Here is a 12,457-nt window from a genome sequence, read left to right on the forward strand (position 1 = left end):
GTAATTGATTTCGTGTGTTATATTTCTTATGAATCGGGAGGTAGCAACCGCAAGTATTGAGATTGCCGAGAGCAGCTTGAGCTTTTAAGGATAACCTAAGGTTAGGAGTCCAAATCCAAAAGTCAGGAGCAGGACTGATAAAGGCAACGGCGAACAAGTTTTTTCGGGGCGCAGTGAGGGCAGCACATGAAGGATGAATTGGCTTTTGCCGCGCAGGTAACGAGCGGTATAGAATGGCGTACTAATTTTTCGGTGCTGTGGAATGATTAATCGAGAACACATTCGTCATATTCGCAAATGATCTCTGCAAACACTGCCCCCTCTTCAAGATGCAAGCTGCTTAAAGTGGGAAGTAGCACAGCTCCACTGAGTGTTCTTGCTTCCAACAGCTGGCTAGCAAGAAACATCAATGCTATCTAAAAACACGCGTATTCATTGCGCTTTTCTGTCTTACCCTGACGAAAAGAAGCTCGCACCTATTGCTTTATTGTAACACGTCACTGGTTTCACGGGAACTCTCACCACAAAACAATGAAAAACCACAGTGCACTGCGAGCAAGATCACAGGAAAACCTTGATCCGTAACCCTTGCTTGTGTATCGCATGAAGCACAATAGGTGACGTGCTTATACCCGTCGGACTTCAAGTCTTTGACTTAAATTTTCAGCTGCTGATGTTCATTTGAATGCTCATTTGAAATGAGACCAGTGAGTTATAAGCTGTTGTGGTAAATAAACAGCTCGAAAAGTGAGTTGAAGAAAAATATTCTACGTTGGCACTGGTAAGCATCTACCGTAATTCCGTATTTTTAATAGCATTGCATGATGTCTTGAAAATCTTTGGCTGTAATATAACGGAATTTTTGGATGAAGTCATTGAGCTTCTGGGTGCGAGAGTCCGCCGATCGGCTTCGAAGCGTGAACCACACACCGCTGCTCTCATACATTTGTAGGTTTTATCTTTTAGGTGGCAGTCTCCTCCTTAATTGCTTTAATTAGTGTAGAACGACGAAGAATAACTCTTTCATCAGATTTGATGTGATCAGATCTATCTGAATCGTAACCTCCCGTCTCATTTGTTTTTAGCTCCTGATCAGAAACGGTCTGTCGGTGATATTTCAGATCAGTGCTGAACTATTTCGATATTGGAAACATCTAAGAACTTTCCGGCTGTTTGCATTCAGAGTACATTAAACGCATTGAGCAAAGCAATGCCCCGCCATAGCTCACAAGAGTTATATCATGACAAAATAATAATCGTATTCTGAATACGACATCTGCAGTGTGAAAGGATGAGGTCAGTGGATCATAGTGCGCTTCTTACCAGATCCGAGCGTTGCTTACAATAGTCACTGCCTTTGAACGAATACCTATGCCCTCCCCCTGCTTCTTAGAAGAAAAAATGGTGATTTCACGTATTTATCAAGACCAGGTTTTAGTATTCTGGCCGGACTAATCATTCTGACTATCGTCCCCAGCTGGTGTGCTAGTGTGTGCGCCAAGTTTCGGTCAATTTATTCTCCGCCGCCGTCGCCAGATGTTACTGATTATTGAGAGGGGCTGAACTTTGTAACACTTTCAGCCATGTTCACGTCATGTGCCACGTGTACGCGTACGTGTCATGCTACGCAGGGGCGGACACTTTCACACGAAATGTTTCACAATTTCACAGAAAATTGTCACGCGAAATGCTTAACAATTTCACAAAAAAGCTGTCACGCGAAATGTCTCTATACAGGCAAATGTGATAATCAGAATGAAGAACAGTTACGTCTTCCAACGTTTGCGTGAAGGCAACGTCTGCGTCCAACGTCTTCGTCTTCGTCTTCGTCAACGCCTGCGTCCAAAGTCTTCCAAAGCCTGCGTGCGTGAAGGCTGATGGTTACTTGAAGGGAAACACCTCCAGCGCAATGTTCGCAGAAGTGCTGATGGCATACAAACAGCACAAAACTGTCTTAAGGGTGCATGAGCTGATAGCACCACACCAATAGGACTGTCTAACCCCGGACAGCTGCCATTACATCCCTCGCCACCCGGACACATACTCACGCCCTGTGCGAGGTTTCATGCCTATTGTTACTGCTGCGATGAATATTGCGTGTTTGTTAGTGCCATACAGTCTTACCTTCGCGATTACCCATGCATATATGCACATTAATGCATATATATATATATGTATATATATATATATATATATATATATATATATATGTGGGTAGTCGCGTCATTATAGGGAACTAACCAAGAAGATCGGCTATAGGAAAGGGCCCAATTTGTTTTCTTCTGAGAGACATTAAGTCCTACATGGTTAGGTAAAAGCTTGAGATAATAAGCATAACCGAGCTGAACCAACCTGGTGGAGATAGGAGAGAGCCCTGGAGATAGTTCTGTAGCACTGTCCAGGAGATAGCTCATTCGTGAGGAAGCATTTCTCGTTAAGATAAACACCAATCAAATAATTGAGTCGTAAAAAGATGAGTCGTGGGTAGCGCGGAAACAAACGCATGCGTGACGATATATGCCCAAGTCGTCGGTCGAAGGCCGGGATCCTCGCAAGAGGATGAGCCATGATGACGATGATGACGATGAGACAAACGCACTTCTTAATAACACGCAAACTCACATCTACGCCATTTTCGCCGCAGTGTCATACAATATCCTTAAAGCAACACATCACTCTGAATTCAAAAGAATTCGCCAGTTGTGGGATTGTAGGGGTACTTTGGGTTGAGGAAAGACTTTCCTTTATGTGTGACGTGGAATGAGAGGTTTCAGGTGGCAGTCAAACCCGCACGCGGTGGTGCTCCACGAAGCCAGCGCGTCTGTTATTCCTTGAGTGTCCAGTGCTGATTGCCAACCACCGCACCAATGACATAGTAACAATGCTGTGGTTTCGTGCTTTGGAAAGCGGTATGTTATTGGGTCGTGATGGCCGAGTTGTTAGCGCCTTTAACTACCACGTGGGAGTCCCGGTTTTGAACTCCGGTTGCACCATGACACCCGAGCGCTAATTTGGCCCCTGCGGTCGCTGGCGCTTCATAACAGGGCGCGTGAAAACGCGCGTCGGGTCCCCTACAAGAGCGGTATGTTATTGAAGCAACGGCGTCATTGCAATCACAGATCAATCGCCACGCACGCGTGTCCTAAGCGGCACGTGTGTCTAGCGGCGGGCAGTTGTTCGGCCCCATGTCCTAGTCGGTGCGGCCGTGAACCCCAGCTGCCTCAGACCGTCCGTCTGCTGGGGCGCTGCCGGGAGACCCGCGGAAGACCCACGGGAGGCCCACGGGAAGCCCACGAGAGGCCCACGTGGTGCGCCGCACCGAATCATACTGCTCTGCGGAGGTAGCTGGAGCTGACTGGGAGCCACATTTGTACCGTGCGGCCGCCGCTCTTCAAATGATGGGACAGCCACTCTACTTTCCAGAAAGTTGGGAGTGTTCCTCTTATCAGCGGCCGCTCAGCCCGAATGAACTGGAATAGTGTGCTGACGCAGCGCGCGTTCATGGTCCGCCGGGACTTGGCCGCGCCGCAGCGTGTGTGTCGCGCCGCAATAGTCCGCCGCCGCCGCAAAAGTCGCCGCTGCCGCACTTCAAATGGTTCCCGGTCGGGATAGAGGTAATGAGCCACCACTTCATCTGGTTCCGTCCGTCTTCAGTGTTCCTGTGAGCCGCGATTGGTGTTAAGTAGCTTGAAGAACCTTTGTCTTTATTGACAAAGTGATGTGGAATGTTGTGGTTTTCTCTGACAAAACTGACATGTTTCGTTAGCCGTATGCAAGCTGTTCTCGTCTGTCGTCACCGTTGTTCATAGTGACCGGAAGCGGCTCGTGCCCGCGTTGGCCGTGAATCTCCACTCACTGGGGGGGGGGGGGGGGGGGGAGCTTAGTGGCAGGAAGACGTATTTCGCCGCCGTCCCCGACAGCGGTGTGGTGCGGCTCACACCTCGTTCAGATGGAAGGCAGACTGGCGCTCGAGGCCAGCGGCCGGTGCAGAGCGACCGCTGGCCTCGTTGTTTGCTGGCCGCTGCGGGTCAAGATGGCGACATACTCGGTCTGGCGTCAGCAAGGGTGTGTGACCTGCTTTTTGATCTTTGCAGAGGCGTGGAGGTCGCATCCCAGCGTCAGCAGGGGCGTGAAATTCGCTACCTGGAGCCAGCAGGAGCGTAGAGTCCGCTGCCCGGCGCCAGCTGGGAAAAAGAGTCCGCTGCCCGGCGCCAGCTGGGAAGAAGAGTCCGCTGCCCGGCGCCAGCAGGGCGCAGAGTCCGCTGCCCGGCACCAGCAGGGGCATAAAGTCCCCTGCCCCGCACCAGCTATGGCGTGAAATCCCCTGCTCGAAACCGGCAGGGACGTAGAGTCCGCTGCCCGGCGCCAGCTGGGGCGTGAAATCCGCTACGCTCCGCTGCCCGACGCCAGCTGAGCGGGGGGGGGGGAGGGGGGAGGGGGAGGGCGGTACGCTGCATGCGTGGGAAAGGGAGTCGCCGCCCAGACCTATTCCAGATCCAGATCTATAGACCTATTCCAGAACCAGATCTACTCACCCCTCCCATTTCGTGACCCGTCTCCCCGACTTAGACTACGAGCCTGACCAAAGCCGTAAAGAACCCCACTTTTGGGTGGATTTGACCTCATCCCGGTAGTGACACCCCCTCAGTCAGTTGGACAAAACTACACTGCATAACTCCAGCGTATGTATTGGCTTGCGCCGAATGTTGTAACAGAAGACATACATTTTGATCCGAAACTAACTGTGCCCTGGGGTAGGGGCGCTGTCGAGTGGCGAGCACCCCGATGGCAACTCGTTGCCCCTATCGTACAGCGTCGCCAGCTATAGTTTTGTCACGTGCCCGCGTTCAAAGCACGAAAACACTCAGCCGACGACCGCGCTTCAGCACAGTTGTCGGTTGAGTGACAGAAGCGCTCCCCACGTCAGCAGAGCCCGGCGAAAGCGTGGGGCTCGGAGCATCGTTGCCTCGTGGCGGCGCGAGACAGCTTCGAGCGTGCAGTTGGCCACAGAGCACGTTGCTGAGAGCCGTATCGGCTAGCGACTCTCTGAAGTCGACGCTTGGATCTTACGGGGTCACAAGTGATCCTCGTCGAGTGCATTTATTGACATCTTCCCTAACGCCTAACTGCCGTATGCGTCCACACGATGACCAGTCGCATCTGCGGGCCCTCCACAGCACCGGCACGCCGATTGGTCAGCTGTTCGCAGGCGAGCACGGCTCTCTGGTAGCATCCGTCTGGGCTGCGCCAGACGCCAGCGTTGGGATGACCCGGCCCTGCGCGCCACGCCTGCTGGCAAGCCGGCTCCGTGCCGGCACGCGCCGCCCCGATCGCTGAGCGGACCGTGACACGCCTAAGCGCCCTGGGCTACCGCATCAGTCACGGGGGACCCTATCCGGCCCAGTATAGCCGGCCGTCAGCTCCATTAGCGGCGTCGGCAGGTCCCACCTGGCCCCGCCGCCACGCCGGCGGCATTGATCCCAGCAAGCCAGCCCGGTCAACCAGGCATACAGGGACATCTAGCGGTATGAAACGGCACTCTAGCTTGGGAGTGGGCGACGTGGGCATGATACCAAATATCCCGTCTGTTCCTTTCGCATCGCTACGCATTCTGGACTGGGCGATCGCAGGTGGGGCCCAATGGGTTAGAAAGATAAGGGCTAGGCTAAGCGTAGACCACATGTTCTGAGCATAAGCGGAGTTAAGAAACCGTTTCCAGCGGGATGCTTTCCAAGCAACAGTGGTAATCGGTGTCAAATCAAGCAAGAGCCAAACATATGATTATTTGGGATCTTGTCCCTAGCTAAGTGATTTATCCGTTCTGTTATCCTCCCTAACCACCTCCCTCTTAACTCCCACACCGCACCGTATCACTGTAGCATGCGGCGACAGCTTCCTATGAGCCGGCTAGCTGCCCACCCCAATCGGCCAGGGAGCCCGCCTGGACTCGCACAGACCCCAAATAAGTGTGCCTGTGCGCGGTGAGTCTCGCCACCGAAGCCCCCCCCCCTTCCCACGACTCCCGCAGCCTTTCTCCGCCACTGTCCTCTCGAAGCTGCCTGGCCTCATAGCCATGACATGATTATTATTGTTAAAAGGCTTTAACGCAAACAAAACCAAAGCGAAACGATTTTATTGCTCCTCATTAAGCACTGCTTGGATCGTGTAGTGTCGCACATGTGAGTCATATCGTCCCACCCAACAGCATGAGTAATTCGACGGTTGTGCCCCCAAAGTCATCCCGCCCTGTCCGTAAGCCACATATTGCAGAAGGCGGCCGCGCGCGCGACCATGGGGCTCGTGGTGTCCGAGTCCAGAGACGGCTGACGGACCGCGCGACCCCCGGGGCTCGTGGTGTCCGATCCAGAGCCCGCTGGGGCCCCATCGCGACCACCCGGGGCTCGTAGTGTCCGCGTCTAGAGCCCGGCTGGCAGCCCCGCGCGACCCGGGGCTCGTGCCGCGGCCCTCTCACAGGTCCACGTAGGCCGAGCCGATCATAGACTTGCCGCTGCTCCTGTACGTGTGTGTCTTGACCACCACGTCCTTGCCGCCCAGCGACACACGGCAGTTTCTGGTCCGGGCGAGCGTATAAGCAGAGCGTGTAGAGCGCAATTTCCCAGCTCGGGAGAGGTCCGATCATCATGCTTGTCACTGGTTTCAGGTGGTTGTGCCACGTTGAATGAGAACTTGATGACCATCGCGTCCTGAAGACAGGGCGAGCCGTCGGTGTCAGCTAGAGGGACGGCGCGAGTTGCACTGTGAGGGCTTGCACACAGCGACCGGTAAACTGAGTGATTGCATCCTTTTCAACACGTTTACGTATTTACATGTGCATCCTCAAGAACATACAAAGGCACCAACTTCTAACAATTATTAGAGCTTTCGCGAAATCTGAGGCCGAGGTCGCTGCGAGGCAGGCTGCCTACATGCATTCTAAACATAGTCTGAGTCGTATCTTTGCTATATACAATAGATAACCTCTACGCTGCCGGGTAGTGCACCGGGGATATCCTACCTAGCGCTGAGTGCCTAGATAACACCTGACAACCGCACTACTAGGTCGTGTAGTGCACTGATTAAGCTGCACGCTTTGGAAGCCAGAGTCACGGGGTTTAATATCTCGCGGTGACCGCCGTTCCTGCCAGGATGTGAGCCAGGCAACGCCATATAACGTCGGCAGCTGAACGTGCCATGAAACCCCCAATAAACACATGCTATTAGCGTACATATGTACACATCTGAAAATAAAAGATGTCTTTGCTTAATACCACGTGCAGATTTCGCGCTACTTGATCGTCAAATAACATTATCTTATGGGTTATCGGCCAATTCTTGAACCCCGCACGTCACCAAACTCGCGATTGAGTATCTTCTACGACCTAGGCGTAGGGAACTAGTGGTTTTGACATTTCATGTATAGAAAACGGCGGAGCGAACGGTCCATCAGTGCGATGAAACAAAATTGAATCGGGAGACGGCGTAAGTAAATGGGCCAACGTCGTTTACAGGCGTGCCGGCCAAATAGTTCTAAAAATTCGACTAAAAGAAGCTTCAGCTGAAATCTTGCAATGGTATTCTCAAATGCCAACGGCGCTGAATCAAGGAAGATACATAGAAGATACAAGGAAGATACAAGGAAGATACTGAATCATGTTTCCAAGAACATCTGAACAAAGAAGATGTGGCCAATGAGTGATGGCAGTCTCACCCCACTTCTCAAGAGTCGCAGACCTTCTGAACGATCGTGAGGTTCAGGTACTTATCGCCTTCTGGGATGAGCTGATGACCAACCGGAAGTTGTGCGCCAGAATGGGCTCAGAAGTCCTGCTGACAGCGCTCCATCGCGACGCTTCACTTCTACCCAAGTTCAAGATATTCGAAGGTATGGACCTGAGCCAGATAGCGCATCACAAGAAGCTGGCGGCACACGGCCAGTACGTGGCTTACACGTTCGCCAATATTGTATCTCAGATGGATGACATGCAGTTGGCGAAAAGCTACGTGAACAACGTCGTCAAAAATCATCACCAGCGGGAAATGAATATCCATCACTTTGAGCTATTCTTCTCGCTCTTTATAGCGGTAATGGCAAAGAGGTTGCCTCCCGAGATGTTCACGGAGGAGATGTTGGACATCAACAGGCGGGGGTTTCGGATGTTGCTTGGCACGTTCAAGGATTGCTTCGAAGATTTGGACCATGACAACCCATTGCCACGGGTCGACTCCTCATTTGACAATGTTCAGGTGACAGAAGAAGTGTCGGACGACATATTTTAATGTTACTGCAATCTCATACATATTGGAGCGCTTGTCTGCGTATAAAGTGTGTGCAATTTGATTGTGACCAATGATCGTGTTGCCAGACAAAGCGATACAGGACATCCCCTTATTCTCCTAGAGCAGTGAGCATTCCTCCTAATTCCGAGTTACACGGACTCTTAGTGCCTTCAGCACTTAGTGCCTTCAAAAGGTTTATGTTTGCCACGTATGTTTGCACGGACAGAGGTCAGAAAGGTCAAAGCGCAGTTGGAGTGCTTCGTTGAAAGCAAGCTGCCAGCCTCGTTTCTCAGGAAGGCCTTTATTAAGGCCAGTCAAGTGGATAAACAAGGCGCGGTCGCCAGCCCACGGCCGAATGACGTCACGGTCAGACCAACGGTCGGCTGCCGATTACGCTGTGCGGACGGCGAGGTATGACGTCATGGCCAGCCGTCGGCCGCCACTTCGCTGCGCGGACAGTGAGCTATGGCGTCACGACCAGACCAGCCACCAGCCGCTGACTCCGTTATGCGGACGGGGAGGTATTACTGCAGGCCCAGCGCGGCGGGGCGGGGGACAGCGTGGGCGGGGCTGACAACTTCACGGCAGACGTGTCGCAGAGCAGGGCGCGTCGTAGAATACATCACATATGACGGCAGTGGCGAGGGTCCAGTGGGACGAGGTGTAATCATACCAGGAACTGAATACGACGGGAAAGCGGGGGCGCTAGGCTGCTCTTCTGAGGTTACATCACAAGTGCCATGTGACATTCGGGAGGACGTAGTCCTGCGTTTCCTGAAGACTAATGGAGCTGAACTGAGATCACCAGAACTTTGTGTAGCATTTGATCCGCGCATTTGAATGGACGGATTTCTGGGATCAGGTCTCGCGATAAGAAGTACTTGTTGCGTGAGCCATGATCCCTACCATCTGATCGTGAAATTCCAGGTCAACGGTAGAATTGGTAGCGAATAGTTTATACGCCCCTAACGCTTGGCACGGTGCGTCCTGTCCTCTGACCTCACTTGAACTTCGGTGACATGCCTCAGTCCCGTCACTCGCAGACCAGCGCTCCAGTATCTGATCAAGAGGAAAGTAACCAGATGCTGTTCACCGTTCACAGGCTATTCCAGTCAAGGGTTAACAGCGAACGTCTAAAGCGACTCGAACCCACCCCCGCCAAGGGAGGGTGGCTCAGAAGGCGTGCGTTTTAACCACCTGGAGCAGTCACGACGCGGTTTTTGACGAACTCAGTGTTGCTACCGTCGTGAACCTGTGCTCGAGCGGAAGGAATACGGTATGTAATGCGTAGCGTCGAAGCTATACGCTGCAGTTGATGAACAATGACTCATTGATGAAATAAGAAAACAATGACAGTCACCTGAAGAAACCAATGTAAACGGTACACAGATGGTAATATTTAGGGTGATGTACTCAACTTCCTCAACATCATGTCATATGGTCTGTGCCGTGTCATCATGCACGCTGACCGATGATTGCTTAATCTACTCATCTTGACATTCGCGCTAGGCAGCGCCAATTCCACTGAACGTAACTTTGACATCTACCAGCCCCACTATGAACGTCAGGACGGTGAGTCCGGCTGACGCCCAGCGATGAGGCCAATTCTGGGCGCCAAGCGGACAACTGATCGGCCAAAGCCCGGTAACATCCACCGTAGGCCAGGCACTAGGCGCACCGGTCATCCGCCATCCCACCACTCACCCCGCGTCCCAGCTGCAGGTACTTCTTGTAGCCCAGGTAGTTGACCTCGTTCTTGCGCTCCAGGAAATAGAAGTACACCCAGTTGTGGAAGCCACTCACCTGCCTGTAATGGAAAAACCATGACCGACAACTACGGCCTTCATCTTTACCCGAGCGACGCATGTCCGCCCCTGAATGTCGCCATTAGTTACGGTCCAATCCTGTCCAGATTATCTCGACTACGCCTAGACCCTCATGGTCAGTCCTAGCAGCGCCTACCCCGTGCTGTGCTTATTCAGCGTCCGCTCGCAGCCCATGAATGCCGTCCCGCCCGAGCAGGAAGAGATGCCAGAGCTCAACTCGCCCCGCCCATGGGCGTTGATTCGCTCCACCCGTGGGCTCCCATACCCCGAAGTCCAGCCGAGACATGCAATAGTCACGACCAGCGTCTCGGCCGCTTCGTTCTCACCACTCACCCATTCTTGACCTCTCCCATCAGCACATGCTCAAAACCAGACGAGGAGAGAACGCCGCGGCTCCGACCGTAGAAGTCGAACCAACAGAGCCTTCATTGTTCGCTTGAACGAGTTCATGCTACGCGGCAGGTAACCTGAAAACAGTCCCAGGAATGGTCGGAGAGAGCCACGGCAAGACGGCGTAGACCAGCTCCATGAATCTGACTTGAAAAAGAGCGATGATTATACTCCCTAACACGTCCTGTGCGTTCAGTGGGCGAGTTAGTTAGGCAAGGAAAACAGTCACGTTGCGGCGATGCAGCGTGTGCCACTGGCGATGCAGTGTGCCACTGGCGATGGCGATGCAGCGTGCCACTGGCGATGCAAACAGTTGGCATCGGCTCCTTCTAAGCTACTGCCGACCACACGGGCTGTGATGGTTCGTGCGAGGGAAGACATCACATCCGCTTACACGCATTATAGTATTTTTATTTGGACGCTCTAAGCTTGACAACCAGAAGAATATTCGGGATTAATGGCTGTTTTCATACCTGCTAACGAAGGAATATTGTAAAGTTGGTTCTGTCATTTACGGGCAAACATTCCGCTACACGATCAAAGGAACTAATGGGATTCTATTCAGTAAACACAGCTGTATATGGTATTGTCATAGGGAGAGACCTAAGCTTATTCAGCTCTTTGCAGCACTTTCTTATCTCCAAATCTCCAGACCCGCCTCCCTGACGTCGCGCTTTGGTGTCAATTCAGGGAGACCGTGATGGTATTTGCATTGGCTCCCTCCATTGGCGTTGGTTCCTCAGAGACCCGGGATGCCCGGCCACCCCGCCCCGGTCCGCGAGCTCTGTCCAAGCCCCCTGGCGCACCTTTGCTCGACAAGAACTCCTTGACCTTGCGGATCGGAGCCGTGCTGGTGATCATGTTGATGAAGTGCACCTGCTCGTTGTGCTCCTCCTGCGTGTGGACCTCCCTTCGGTTGGTGCTGCGCTCGAAGTTGTCGTAGAAGTTCACCAGAGCCGTGTACGTTGGCCCACTCAGGTAGCGCGTGGCGTTGAACGGCTCCATCAGGCTGCAACAGGGACCGCACCGACAACTCAGCCATCGCCCGTCACAGCACTAGCGTGGCCTCGTCTAGGAGACGTGTTCTGTTCCATTATAAAGAGCGCGTGCCACCACTGGGTACCATCACAAAGGTACTGCGCAGTGAATGCGTACGGCTAGTTATAATTTCGCATAATACACTACAACGCATCCGTATCACCGAAAGTGTGCGACTTGTTGTTTTGTACTAAATCTAAAGCACCATAAGTTGCCCAATGTTGCATGGAGTGCTATCGCAATTGCAGCATAGTCATGATAGTAAGTCTCGGCTGCCTAACAGTTTAAAAAGCCAAATCAACTAGTCGCAGTGCGAGTGACTGTGGGACTTAAGCGCTGGTGATAGCCGACGGAGCTATTCAAATGCTCGAAACCCAAGTGAAGGAACCATTCACAGGATTGGACGTATGGTTTGCAAGATTGGGACGTGGCTGAAACAAATTCTGGTTTTACCCACATACATCTAAGACAACTTTGCTGAAGAAAGCATGGAGTATCGGGAAAACCTCTGACGGAGTAATGGTGGAAAAGAGCGATTCCCCATGAAAGACAGGGCTAATAACCGAATATTTGAGACTAGCTTGGATCGGGCATACTTAGCCCGTTACGTGCGTGTACCCTTAAGCTTTTTCCCAATGTGTGGTACTTTCTCTTCAAACCATGCTCAGACAAAACCGCTAGCGCAGCATAGAACTCATGCGCGCTCCGACCTCGGGTAATTAATTAGAAAGTAAGGGAAATATGGACGCATATTTGGAGAGGACTCCACGAAGGGCTCATTCGTCTCATTTCGCGTTTAGCTTAGGCTTCGGATCGCCAGTGAGCTTAAATGAGTTAAAAAGAGTACTAAGGTGCGCATCACCGTTTCAGAATGCAGTTGGTAAATAACGCATGTCTGTAAAATGTTGTCTTGCAAGAAACAGTAA

The 12,457-nt window shown here is 52.4% G+C and overlaps 1 long non-coding RNA gene across 1 annotated transcript; it reads right to left on the bottom strand.

Moving 5' to 3' along the window:
- Positions 1 to 6,675: 6,675 nt before the first annotated feature.
- LOC119113059 (uncharacterized) lies at positions 6,676 to 10,517 on the bottom strand. Its single transcript, XR_005095819.1, has 3 exons — positions 10,437 to 10,517; positions 9,982 to 10,084; positions 6,676 to 6,704 (listed from the first exon to the last, which is right to left on the bottom strand). It is a non-coding gene; the product is annotated as an uncharacterized LOC119113059 (long non-coding RNA).
- Between the last annotated feature and the right edge of the window lie 1,940 nt (positions 10,518 to 12,457).

This window comes from Pollicipes pollicipes, unplaced genomic scaffold, assembly GCF_011947565.3.
Source record: "Pollicipes pollicipes isolate AB1234 unplaced genomic scaffold, Ppol_2.1 Scaffold_2555;HRSCAF=2994_pilon_pilon_pilon, whole genome shotgun sequence".
NCBI lineage: Eukaryota > Metazoa > Arthropoda > Thecostraca > Pollicipedomorpha > Pollicipedidae > Pollicipes > Pollicipes pollicipes.